Source organism: Lissotriton helveticus, chromosome 3_1, assembly GCF_964261635.1.
Source record: "Lissotriton helveticus chromosome 3_1, aLisHel1.1, whole genome shotgun sequence".
In the NCBI taxonomy this organism is placed as follows: Eukaryota; Metazoa; Chordata; class Amphibia; order Caudata; family Salamandridae; genus Lissotriton; species Lissotriton helveticus.
This window is the reverse complement of record NC_136061.1, coordinates 1,814,444,350-1,814,458,355: the sequence shown is the minus strand read 5'-3', so window position 1 is coordinate 1,814,458,355 and position 14,006 is coordinate 1,814,444,350. Positions and strand designations below refer to the sequence as shown.

The window sequence follows — 14,006 nt, the reverse complement described above, 5'->3', positions numbered from 1 at the left end:
GACACCCAAGTTTCACAAATATGGAACTTACATGTGTTATAATGACTTTGTTTTATGTGCGTTCAGAGCTTGCTTAGTATGTAAACCATCAAAGGAGGGGAATTGTCCCAACAGCTTCAACAGCCATACTTTTGGTTGCCTCATAAACAACAATTAGCATCAGGTGCTCTCAAAGAACACTTTAGATTATGGTTTCTAGAATAAAAATTAATATTAGGTGTTTAAAACAACTCAGATCATGCGTTCTGAAAAATATTTCTTATTGATCCACCTCTCTTTGAGACCATCTTGGCAGTACTATCCAACCAAGGTGAGACAGAATCGCCTATGATGAAGCATGCCACAATAATGTGGGTGAGGCTTTCCCATCTATTTTTATAATGCTCTCTGTAGAGCCTTGGAAGTCTTATGAACCTCTATAGCGCGGCATCCACTCCCATACCGATTGTGTGCATGGTTGGCGTTTTAGAGGATGAATGGTAGTTCGGTTTTTCATCTTTTTGTGACTGAAATATATTTTTACACTAAACTGTGACTAGAAGGACAGTTTTCTTGCTTGCATGAGGGCCCATGAAAAAGTTGCTACTTCACTGTGCACTCCTCAATACTTGTTCACATTATACGATGGAGAATGCCAAAATGATATTGTAGATATCAGAATCATAATTCAATCTGATTACCTGACCCACATTTCACATCAAGCACTTCAAAACCACAGCAGACATAATCAGCTATCCAAACACCATTCACATCATGTGCTATGTGACAACAACAAACATGTGCTCACGAACCATTAATCAGATCATATGTTGCAGAAACGCATTTCAGGTCCTACTTTCTCAAAAACATTTTACCCCTAAGTATATCATAACTCTCCACCCCAAAAATAACTATCCAAGGCTTAATTTGTTTTTGTGTTTTTAAATGTCATTTCCAGGGCCCTCTTCAGAAGGCCACTGCATGCAGCTTGCACCACCCATTACCCATGCCAGTGCTAGCAATGACAGAACCAACACACCTAATAACCATTGCATTCCTACAGACAATTCAGGCTATTCCAGGCCACTCAAAGTTATAAGAAAGCCGTAGGTGGCAAGGTAGATTAATTTTGAATGTATATTGAATCATTACACTGTTGTAGAGCTCATCTTAAAATTGGGGAGACAGCGCCACCATGTGGTGGTCTGTCATTAGTGCTGGTGTTGGGAATTAAGTACTGGTGCCCAGCACTGAAAACTACTGGCTCAAATTAACCGCTCCAATACTCATGAGCCACGGTGGCTGAGTGCTCATGATGAGCTGAGCTCGTCATAACGGCCACAACGCTCGCACACGGGGCTAATTCCTCCGCTGTGCTGAACGTTCCACAGAAACAGGTGTGGTTGTGACGAGCTCAGCTCGTCATGAGCACACGGCCACCGTGGCTCATGATGAGCTTAGCTCATCATGAGCATGGGGGCGCTGTGCGTGCCCCACACCCCCCAGCACAGCGGGGACTCAGCCCTGCAGGCAAGGGGTTAAGCACTGGTATTATCCACTTAATTCTCCATTAAGCTTGGCTGCCCAGACATACCAGAAAATATGGCAGACCTTTCTTACTCTAATCTTTGAATTTGGCATTTTTTAACAGACATTCTTTAGTAAGTCACGCCCCATTGACCTATACAAAAAAATTGGGCCGAGAATGTGTTACAGGCGAGTGAACCCACTGAAGAACATGAGCGTCATTTTTCTAGTTTGGAAGGGTGAAGCTCAATTCAACAACGTGACACCCGCCTAATGAGAGTGAGTTGAAAAGTATGTCTTTTTAGGCCCTGCACCAAGTGTCTCTCTTTTGCGGTTTATTCTTTTCCCCTCTTCCCAGAACTTTCCCTTTAATTGTTTGCCACTTTTCTACATCCCTTATAGTGCAGTCCACTTTCTTTCTACAACACTATTCTATTGGGCAGTCTCATTTTAGTTTAGACACTCCATTGCGTCTTTCCAGTCTGTCATTGGCCCATTCATTCCTCTATAAATCTCTCTCTTTCTATTTTCTCTATCTGTTCCTTCTCTTGTTGGCCCTCCCTTTTTTGGTCTGACTACAGAAGACTTCAACTGTCTGTGAACCTCATATCTTGAATACTTTAAAATGTGCCGAAAGAAGTACTGTGAGCCCATTCAGCCACCAGGTTTAAAGTGTTTTTCATGGTTTGCCATTGCTTGGATGGCCTGTCCATCATTGCAATGACATTCCATAGGTGATTAAATTGCCCTGATTGTGTTCCCATTAGGTTTTGGTGATGTTACATCAAGTGGTAGTTTTCTTACTCTAGAGGCAAGGTGTTCTTTTTCATAGATTTACTTTTATACCATAACATATCAATTGCTGGTGTTTGGCTTTTTTTATGAAGGTTGTGTGTGCAGTTTGATGCCTTAGCTTGTCAAAAAGAAACTAATAACCCTTATACTGACATGCTGCATGTTCAATTTGTTTTATTTATAAAGGAAAGACCAGTACAAACATTGGCTTTCTTAAAGATGCAATGAATCGTCTATGCAATATTTTACTACTTATGTCTTTTAAGCTCACCACTCACAATGCAAACTTGATTTTCAGACTCCTTTTCATAACTTTTCTAAGAGGGTACAGCAAAACTCTGATAATGCAGTATGTTCTGCAAAGGGGCCATACAGTAGGGTGACCAAGCGACCCAGATTTGCCTCGACAGCCCCAATGTTTGTGTTGTGGTTTGTATTCTTAATGGAATGTGTTATGACATAGTACTGTTCTATAGTGGGTGTTCCAGCTCAGTACTGTTGCTACAGCTGAACCTGACACACCTGTTTCATGTGTTTACTCTACTTGGAAATAAATCCTTTTTACTTCAAGAAATCTGAGTGTTTTATGGAAGATTAAACACAACTGTTTGGTTATATGCCACAGCAGAGTTCAGTAAATTAAGCCCATGTCTCAGGTTTTTCGAGAACTGGACAAGCTTTTATGAGTTTCAGTGCAGGAATAGGTACCAGTCTTTTTCAGACATCAATTTAATTAGCACCTGGGCTCGAGTCAGGGTACCAAGCGGGTGGACGGCGTCCCCCCACTTATTTCACCGGGGGGACGCCGTCCCCCCTGCCAAACAGCTGGACTTCACTCTTTGGCCTCTCTGGGGCTCGGCACCTTTTGTGACGTCACTTCCTGTTGTGGCGTCACTTCCGGTGACAGCGTCCCCCCACTTCTTTTTTTATGACTTGTGCCCTGATTAACACTTATGATAGTCCGTGTAATAGCAGTACTTAATGTATGCCCTTGGTGTCTGTGTTTCCTATGTTAGCCCCTTCCATGCTGGTGACGAACCCCAGCCGTCACGCTCCACGGTGCTCGTGTGCTGATGACGGCTGGGGTTCGACACGGGCCCGCCCTGTTCGTGCGGTTGCCGCACACGGGGGGAATCGCGGCCGCACGGAAGGGGTTAATGAGTGCTGTATTTTAAGTCATTCAGCAACCCTCTGCAATGTGAAATTGTTGTCCTACTTCTATTTTTGTGAAATATCCCGGTTTTAGGTTTTAAAAATCTGGTCACCCTACCATACAGTCACATCCCATATTGCGTTAGTCAGAAATGCTGCTGCATTAAAGAATTTGTTAGCACAGTTGGGAGTAACACAATGTAAAGTCACCAGTCTATTACCAGGGGGGAAGTTCTGTTTAACGGGGTTGATACCTTTAACATAATAATACCACTTTTTGGCTGAATACCAATGTAAGAAAGACATGGTTGATACCAGAGGCGCATCTAGAGTCAAATTTCGGGGGGGGGGGGCTGAATCTTTAGGCAATAGGCAGAGTCAAGCTGCAGGGGCTCTTAGAAGGGGTGAAACAACAACAAAGCCCCATTAACATGCACAAGGTCTTTTAAAGACCTGTGAAGTGCTCGGGTGCGACTGTGAGCGGGCCCGGGAAGTGTCTCATCCCGGGCTGTGACACACGACGGTGGTGGGGGGGGGGGGCTGCAGCCCTTTGAGGCCAATGGGTGTTGCGCGCCTGGTTGATACCCATTGAATGTGTGCTTTGTATTTGATTTGAAATGCCAATAAAATCTGGTTAAAAAAAAAAAGGTCAGACCTGTTGGCTTTGCCAATGCTTGTTTTATCTTTTACATTTTCTCTACTTGACTATTTGTCTCCAAGGCAGTCGCTTCTCTCTTCTTGGCTTTTCTCCCCTCAGCCTTTTCTCTCTCTTTATCTCAATGGCTCTCTCCTCTCTCTCTTCCTTTCTGTCTCGGGTTCTTAATGTACGCTCGCTCCTCTTCCTCTTCGCCTCGCTCACTTTCCCTCCTCGCCAGCCTCTCCACCTCTCGCCAGGTGTCTGGAGCTCCTCCCCCATTTTTTTCTCTTTCTTTCAAACACAAACACCCACTTAGGTGTCTCATTTCCACAAAGTGCTTTTACCTCAGAGACTGCCATCACCTGCGGCTCCTTCCAGCCTGAGCCTGCGCAACACGTGACAGACAAAGTCCATCCAGCCTGAGCTCCCCTCACCCGCTCCAGGGGGTTCTTGGAGAAGGGAAACACCCAGCTGCAGCTTTCAGCGTTCAAAAAATAACAGCTGCGCGGCGCGAGGCGGGCGTCACGGCAGCGCTTGACGGGAAGTGCTACGCTTGCACCTGGGCGATAAGCGCTTAATGCAACCCAATGTCAGGGTTGGGAGTTAATGCCCGCATATCTTTCCGCAAACATCCATGATTTGGTCATTTGATATGGACAACCGGTACTTCATACCAAAGCATGTTTAATTCCACTACACAACAGGTTAATAGCCTTAGGTTTTAATTAAATTCAGTACCAAAGGGAAGCTCTTACATAGCTGCGAAGTGGCCCCATGCCAGGTGTGATACGAAATTCACTCCTGTATTTTTAGCCAAGAGAAAGTTGCATTATGGGCCTAAAATTCCTAGGGGCAGATCTATAAGCCCCTTGCGCCATTTTTGCGTCTCTTCTCCCATGTTAAAAGTGACGCAAAAGTGGCGCAAGCTGCTTGTAAATCTGACCCCTAGTATTGTACATGTTGTTGGCTACAAAGCAGGATCTGTCAGAAAGTGTCACACATAAAATGTGACAAAATGGCAGCTTTGCTCATGAAATAACGTGGGGAGTGGTAGATATGCTCATGAAATAACGGGACAAGGAGGCAGCTATGCTCGTGAAATAACGGGGCAGATACGATCACGAAATAAACCAATGCTTATAGTGCAGGAGGGTATTTTTGCTCTGAATTTACAAATACCCTTATGTACCTAGTCCATCAGTGAACGTGTGGGACCGGCACACACAATTCCAGTACCGCAGGCAAATGTTTGTCTCAAAAGAGAAACAATGCCCATCTGAGACACTACAAGGACAAAGAAAACAAGGTCAGGAAGTAAAGTGAGCATGCATGTTGCCACATGAGCGACAAAGACATGAATTCCAAAGGCTAGATAATAACATTTCATCACAACCTCTGCAACTAAGTGCTAGGAAGCCATCATATTGAAGGGTGCTGCAGATGCACACTCCTGTCAGCTGTTAAAAGTACTTCAGGGTGGTACAAATCATGTCAGGGCACCGTTCAATGCAGCATATGGAGGTTAGTGAAGGGGGTGTGTCAAAAATAGCTTGCTTGCCACCGTTCATGGATACCCTATTTAAGAAAGAGAGGTTTTGAAATTATTTTCCGTGGTGCCTGAAACTTTAAGCAATCTAAAAGAATGTGCAAGTTGTCACAATTTACATTTATTCCAGTGGTGCATTTTCTGTGTTCATCCATCATAACCACTTTTGTATTGCTGTTGCACGGGTTTAGACCTATTCTAAATCTTAGTGTCTCTGATATAAATGTGGGGTTTGGTATTGCGTCAACATAAGGAGTCTTAAACAGCGACAAAAGACACCAAGGAATGGGAATGTAGCAGAGTTAAGGGTTGCCTATATCTGCATGGGAACCACAAAATGTAAATATGCTATTGCTTTCTGTATCTCGCTGTGTCTCAGGCGAACTGAAAAAGCACTGTCAGAGGATGGCCCGTTATTATTAAGTGGTGGATTTGGCCCTAAATGCTATTGATCGGTTATGCCCATGACAAGGGAGAAGTCTAGAAGCTATGCACGAGGACACAAAGATCACATGTGACCAAACCTGGGAAGATCGAGTTTGCGCCTGGTCAACTCCTAAACAAATGTTGAAGAGCTCACCTGCTCAACCGCTGTGCACCACAGACCACGTCTGAAAAAAATCAGGTGCCATATCTGATTGACGTCCAGATATTATGCTTTACGATTACACAGAGACACTAGAACGAGTGTTTTATCAGTACAGAGAGGCATCAGAGACCATGAGACATTAGAAATCATATGTGGTCATTCGCTAGAGCCAGGCATTATGTATGATCGATCATTTGGCAGCACTAGAGAGTGGTGGGGGCGGGCAAATGGGTGGTGTGTGGGGGACAAATTAAATAAAGGCAAAAAAAGAAAATCAAATTTATCTGCATGGACATCCTCCGGTTTTCATCTTCTCGTCTCTTTCTCCAGCTCGGGACCCTCAACAGCTCCCCATATCAATCCTGCCGCTACTCTCATGCTGTTAATCAGCATAAGAGCAGCACCAGGACTGGCGGGAGCGGCCTCTCTGAAGACTGGCTCTTAAGACAGCTGGGTTAGAGGTTTCAAATGGTGTATATCTGGCTGGCCAAAGGGACTTAAGCACTTTAAAAAGTGCCCAGGCAGCCCACCCTTCTCCCTACTGTTGTCACTCTGCACGCCCAGTCCCATCCTGATGCTTGTTTTGGGACAGGTGGACGAAAAATAAAATGGTAATAAACAAACTTTTTTTTTTGTCAAATCTGTTTTTATTGTTTTAAGGTTACACTTTACAGCACAAGCATCACTTATAAGAGCTCACAGTCATATACAGGTCATTCGTCAATGCATTAGCGCATGGTCATGTTATGTTACATGCATTTGAGCTGTACTATGAATAGAACAAAAGATGCTCGCCCAGGGGTTAACTGAACTACATTTCGCCAGTCCTGATGCAGACTCTGAGGCTACCCAGGAGAACCGGTGTGCTAACCTCTCAATTGTCTGTGCGGTCCAGGGCTTACCCTCCATCTTGGGCATGCAAACAGATTGTGTATATATTAAACAAGAAACAATAACAGTGGCAGCAGAAACCTCATGTGTATTCAACTCCCTCTCTCCCCCCCCCCACTCGTCCCGACCCTCCACCCCCTCCCGACTTGTGCGCAGGCTCCTCATCTGTGGCCACGCTGGCATGGTTGCCTTTATGCCCTAGTGGAGCAAAGGTAAAGCATCACCAGGTTATTCCAGCAGGAGAACGACCTGTGATATGCACCCACCCGCGTGTGCACCTCCCACACCCTCCGTGTTGCTCGTGCGCCTCTCCCTACCCGACTGTTGTAATGCACCAAGCATCTGCTACCAATGTGCCGCTATGGGTTCCTTCCGGAGCCCTAGTGTTTCCTCCCTACGAATGGCGATCCACTCTGCCCTGGCCCACGCCTGAAATGAGGAACTCTATGCCTGCGTACATGGTGGGTCATGTGCCTTCCATCTCCTTGTAAGGAGGCGTTTTGCTACCACCAGCCCCAGGTCCAGAAAACGGGATGACACCTTATCCTTGGGGGATCTCTCGAAATGGTGCAGGATGTACTCTGGCCAGTCAAAGGGTATGGTTCGACCTGTGCAGCTCTGTAGCAGCTCACTAATTGCGCGTCAGTAATTGCCCAGCCCAGGACAGCTCCACAGCATATGCAGGAACCCCGCCCCCAGCTCGCTACACCTAGGGCAGAGCGCATTGTCACGACATAAATACTTATTAATCAACTCAGGAGTGAGGTAAGCCCTGTGGACAATAAAGAGCTGAATTTGGCAAAATCGCATGTTTCTGGGGATGCGCTCCGGACTCTTAAGTACCCTTTGCCATTCTTTGTCCAATAGTGGCTGCCCCAAGTCCAGCTCCCATTTGCGTCTAAGGGGGCCTAAACTAACTGCCACGCGCTCCCTTTATGATGCCGCAAACCAGCGAACCAGATGCCTGCCCCTCTCCATAACGTGCAAGTACTGCATGGTTAAATACTGTCTGGGCTCCGTGGTTACGTCTCCCCACCTGGCGGTCAGCTTCGCTATCAATGAGCAGTGCATTAAGAACCCCCCGGATGGAAGCCCCTCCTCTGCTACCAGTCTCTCATATGTTGTGAGCTCCCCATCCCTGTATAGGTCTCCGAACGTATGGATGTCGGCCTCCTGCCATTCCGTGAGCATAGAAGTTGTAAGCACCCCTCCACCACCAGGGGTATAGCTGGCGCATAAGGAACCGGTGAGGTATAGAGCCCTCCGGTAGCACTTGTTTGCCACTGCCAGGAGGAGCGGTGTTGGGCGCTCAATCACAGCTATGGGGTGGAAAAGTCTGGTTATACGCTCTAGTGAGTAAGGCGGCATTGCTGTGGCTGTGTCATCTCTGCTTCTATCCGCCAACCAGCAAGCGACCAATTGTAGCTGCGCGGCTAGATAGTAGTGTTCAAAACAAGGAGCAGTCAGGCCACCCCGGTCCGTCCGCAGGTATAGCTTCGCTAGCGCCAGCCTATGTCTAGAAGTGCCCCAGATAAAGTCCCGCAGCATCTTATTGAGCATATTAAAAAAGGAGGCCGGGATAAATAACGGTAAGTTGACAAAGTAGTACAGGAGGCGAGGAAGCATGACCATTTTAGCAAGCGCCACTCTACCCGTGGTCGTCAGTGGGAGTGTGTTCCAGAAGCGTATCTGCGACCGAAGCGCCGCAACCGCCCTCCCAAGGTTCCCATCGAGCAGATCAGCTGGACGGCGGTATATCTGTATCCCCAGGTATCTAAAGGTAATCTCTTTCCACTGGACTCGTGTACCCCCAAGGCAATATCCCGGGTCCGCAGTCCCTTCACTGAAAGCTTAGAGGCAGGATTTACCCGCATTCACTTGGAGCCCTGAAACGGCAGCAAAGGTATGCAGCAGCTGGGCCAGCTGCTCAGGTATGTGCACCAAGGTAATAAACTAACTTTATCGCCATTTTATTTTTCATCTCTGGGACTTTTTTGGGGCATTTTAGTTAGAGGGGGCTCATACGGAGGAGCCGCCCCTGCCTCTATATTGTTGCTCGCCGTCCCTCCTCCCGCTGTCCATGTTGTTCATTGCCCCACCCACTGTCCATGTTGATGATTGCCCCCACCCACTGTCCATGTTGCTGCTTGCCCCATCTGCTGTCCATCTTGTTGCTAGGCCCCTAACACCCTTTGCTTTGTTTCTTGCCCCCCCTTTGTTGCTTTTCCTCTTTTGATGTCCAGTCTAGTTGCTTGCCCCTTTCTGTCCTCATCTTGCTGTCCGTCTCGTTGCTTGCTTCCTGCTGTCATCCTGACACTTTCCATGTTGCTCTCACCCCTACCCAACTTAACAAAAAAATCCTATGACACAGCCAGCTGTGATGCGGCCAGTGCTGGCCGCGTCATAGCATTTTTTAGTTTTTTTACTTTCAGCCATCTTGCACAGCAGCTGTGCGGCTGTGTAAATGGGTAAAAACGTTGAGAAAGCCAATAATTTGTATAGGCGAGACCTCTTGGACTAGTTCAATGCTGGCTTTTAAATCTTTCACTTTCCTCTTTTGAAATGCTACATCTATGCGCCCTGTGTGGTAGGAAGGCTCGGGTAGGCCGCTCCCCACCAGTGCAAACACACGTCTTCTGTGGACCCGACATGAGCAAGCAAAATGCTGCTGCCTCCCACGCCCATAGAAGATGACAAAAGGGCAGAGGGAGCGGCAAGTGGCGGCACACTGAACCTCACTGTACAGCGATTGACCCGCCTGCCGCGGAAGCGGGGCTGGTTCAACTTCAAACTGCCTCTAAAAGGCATGAAAATATTCCGTCACATATTACGCCCTGTGGGTTTAACTGCCCGAACTCGAACAGCCTTCCACGTCCATGGCTGAGCGTGCGCGCTGAGCAGTGACAGTTACACCTGCTCAGGGCCGGACTGGCTACCGGGCGTTTTGGAATGCTGCTGAGCTGGGGGCTGATTTCTTTGATGGGGACCTGCCTGTACTGAACGAAATTCGTTTTGCTTTAATTATTTCGAAGTACACGCAGGTCTCCATGAATGAAATCAGCCCCCACCGCAGTGAAATCAGCCCCCAGCTCAGCAGAATTCCAAAACGCCTGGAAGTCAGTCCTGCCCTGCACCTGCTTTCAGCACCAACGGCAGAGAATGATCCAGTCGGGAAGGCTTGCTGCCACGAGCTGCCCGCCACGTCGTAGCGCTGTAAAGCGCAGGGCAGACCAACAGGCATTCTATAAGCCACCGTTAACCTGTGATGTTTGTGCATAGGCGGCCGCAGGCTTTAGAAACAAACAAACAAACGCCAACCACAAAACGGACCCAAAAATACAATTGGGGAAATTGTTTCCCAAGCCACATGAATGTATAAGATCTAGCAGAACAAATCAGAAGTAATTGATCCATCCACCGCAAAACCCACGGCACAGGCAAAAAGTATACATGTAATTGTAGTTGCATTTATATAGCGCTTACTGCCCCTGACTAGGCATGTCCACATGTCCACATTCGTGTTCAGGAACGACCCCTCCCCTCTTTTTTAGCTTTAATTATGTGACGCAAAAGCTCAGAATAAACACAGTCTTCACATAACATGGCTGTCCTTAGGAAGCATCTCTGTAGCAATCGAGGTGTTTTGCCCTTTGGTATTAGGGCAATATTGCAGCAACGACATTATCTGTACATCATGTAGGGGTAGGCGTACACGCCCAGTTCAAGTCTGGCTGTGCCACGTGTACCAGAGAGCAGTGTCATGGGCTGAGCAAGGAATGTGTGCGCATGAAAGCACGCACCGCAGAGCGCACAGGAAGACAGGCTGTGCCCTGACAGGACTTTCTCCTAGAGACGGCCTTTGATGTAGTAAGGTAATACGCGGGCACGGGGCTATGTGGCTCAGGCTGGCCCTCTGCCATGACCCCAGGTGATATATGATGAGACGCGCTCTGTTGCTGGGTACGTAAATACCTTCTTATTTTGGTACTTGTTGTGGTTTCCTGCAGGTGAGCGTCTGTCATGTGCTAGATACGAGCCATTCTAAAATCCCCGGGCTACAGTGGCGTGGGGTGCCGTCCTCGAAAGGGAACCTGAATACTTCTGATGAACGGATGTTCAACTCAGGGCTAAGTGGGTGCTTGTGCTCAGTGATGGCGCGGCGGGAAGGAGGTCAGAAACTCGGGAATCTGCTGAATCACAAACAAAGGAGGATAAAAGTGCGGAAATTCCAAAGTAAAAGAGCTGTAAGCGGTAAGCGGGCTTACTTGGCGCTACACGTTCAGGCTGGGTTCTAAGTTTTCGGGCACTTGAGCCTGTTGGGATGAATGTCGGGGTTTGTGAATGCCTCTGTTTCTCGGCGTGGTGCGGCCGCAACGCACAGGGCTGTCTGTGGATTCAGTCCCCAAAATAATGCCTCAAAAACCTGAAAGGTCATTTGCAGGAGGTGAAGCCAAGCAGAGTGAGCACAATCAGCTCTACCTCACTTTGAGCCTCCTCTTCCTGCAACGCCTCCTCATGTATTTACTTGAGGCCTAGTTCGTCGAGCCCCTCTACGTCATTTCCACTCACGCTCTATCTCTTTCCTCCATTCTGTCTGCTCCTCAACTTCCACCTTCCCCCGGCCCTCTCCCCATTCTGCTTACCTTCCGTCTTCATTTCTCTCAGTTCATTTGCCTCCCTCCCCCACGGATGTATGACGTTACAACGCATACTTTTACAATGCATACCTTTACAACGCATTTTTTACAACGCAACATCCATTACAACGCATTCCATTACAACGCATGCCATTACAACGCATACTACTTTTACAACGCATAACATTACATTGCATGTATGGTAAGTATTGGATAGTGTAGGGGGTAAAAATTACTATTCTAACTCCAGGGGGGTGCAACAGTAGAGTAAGTGTTGGATAGTGTAGGGATAAAAATTACTATTCTAACTCCAGGGGGGGTGCAACAGTAGGGTAAGTGTTGGATAGTGTAGGGGTAAAAATTACTATTCTAACTCCAGGGGGGTGCAACAGTAGGGTAAGTGTTGGATAGTGTAGGGGTAAAAATTACTATTCTAACTCCAGGGGCGGTGCAACAGTAGGGTAAGTGTTGGATAGTGTAAGGGTAAAAATTACTATTCTAACTCCAGGGGGTGCAACAGTAGGGTAATTGTTGGATAGTGCAAGGGTACTATGCGTTGTAATGTTATGCGTTGTAATGTTATGCGTTGTAATGACATGCGTTGTAGTGGTATGCGTTGTAGTGTCATGCGTTGTAATGGTTGCGTTGTAATGGCATGCGATGTAATGGATGTTGCGTTGTAAAAGTGTTGTTGTAATGGTAGTGCGTTGTAAAGGTTGTTTCCCTCCCCCACCGAAGGCCTTCGAATCTTCCAAAACCTCTACTGCCTCCCGCTCTTCAACAGGTCTTCCTTCCCCTTTCCTCCATCTCCCATACACTTTTCTCCACTCCCTCGCCTCTCTGCTGTTGTTTTTAATCTCACTCCATCTATCCTTTCTCTCCTTCAGCAACACAGTCTATATACATCCCTCCATCTATTCCTCTCATTTACTGTTCGCTTCTGCATTTGCTCTCTTTCTCTCTCCACTCATCTGTCTCTTGTCCCTCTTAGCTCTTTCCACCATTGTTCGCCTCCTTCTTCGGCCTCCCTCAGCAGCTGCCTGCCCCCCTGTCTCCATCCCGGATCCAAGGTCTGCTGATAAGACTCCCCCAGCCAGTAGTAGGGCGTCATGCCAGACACTGTCCAATGAATCACAGATGCTGCCTGGGCGCTGGTTGTTCTCACAGTCTGAGTACTAAGAATTCCAGACTCACCGAGAATAATAAACTATTTCTGCCTTCTGTGCCCATGACCTTCCAGAGAGATCTGCTCACCCAAACACCAGCAAGGCTCGGTGCACCTAAGCATCATTCTCAAGGGGCACAGTACACGGAACAATCACCAGGTCTGACTGCACGGAATATGTCTAAGAGTACTGACCCCACTGAGCTCTGAACACCAGAGCGTCTATAGGGATGTGTGCACCCACGTATCTACAGGGCTCTGTACGTCTAAAACACACAAGCATATTAATAGGGCTTCTCAACCTGCAGGGCCCTGTACACCATGCAGCCATGGAAAAATTGGACAAAACACACACACACGTACATATATATCTAAAAGGCTGTCTACACTAACGCATCTATTGGGCTCTGTACACCCAGGGCACAAGTCCTAAAGAAAGAAGTGGGGGGACACTGACGTCACCATCAGACTCATTGCCTCCTCTCGCTCACCCCTTAGATGAAATTGCATCAGAGAAGCCAGCGAGTGAGCAGCGTTCTGAATGGGCTCCGACCTCGCCCCAGAGAGGCCAAAGAGTGAATGTGTGGCTCCATTTGCTCCAGTTATCGAGCTCCCGGTAAAATAAGAGGGGGGGACGCCGTCCACCCACATGGTACCCCGACTCGAGCCATGTGTACACCAAAGTAACTACAATCCGCTGGTCCCCTGAACAAATAAACAACTATAGAGCTCTGTACGCCTAGAATCTATAGGGATCCGCACACTTGAAACAATCATTCACAAATCTCAGTAAACACATACACATCTAATAATGTACACCAAAATATCTCTGGGGCACTATGCAACAAATATCTATAGGGGTCTTGTCTTCTATACTAGGCCAGTCCGAGGGCTCTGAACCAAAATATCTATAGGGCACTATACAACAAATAGCAATAGGGGTCTTGTCTTCTATACCCGGCCAGTCCGAGGGCTCTGAACCAAAATATCTCCAACAGAGAGTAGTGTAGACTCGCTTAACCCAGTGCTCACAATCCAGCACATTTCACCAGCACCAAAAACAAACCACCAATTCACAGAAGCGCCTA

General features: G+C 47.4%; 1 protein-coding gene across 1 annotated transcript in view; it reads right to left on the bottom strand.

Annotated features, from left to right (window-relative positions):
* The window catches only part of PKP3 (plakophilin 3), a 158,426-nt gene that overhangs the window by 46,978 nt on the left and 97,442 nt on the right, over positions 1-14,006 (bottom strand). The gene's annotated exons all lie outside the window — the stretch shown is intronic.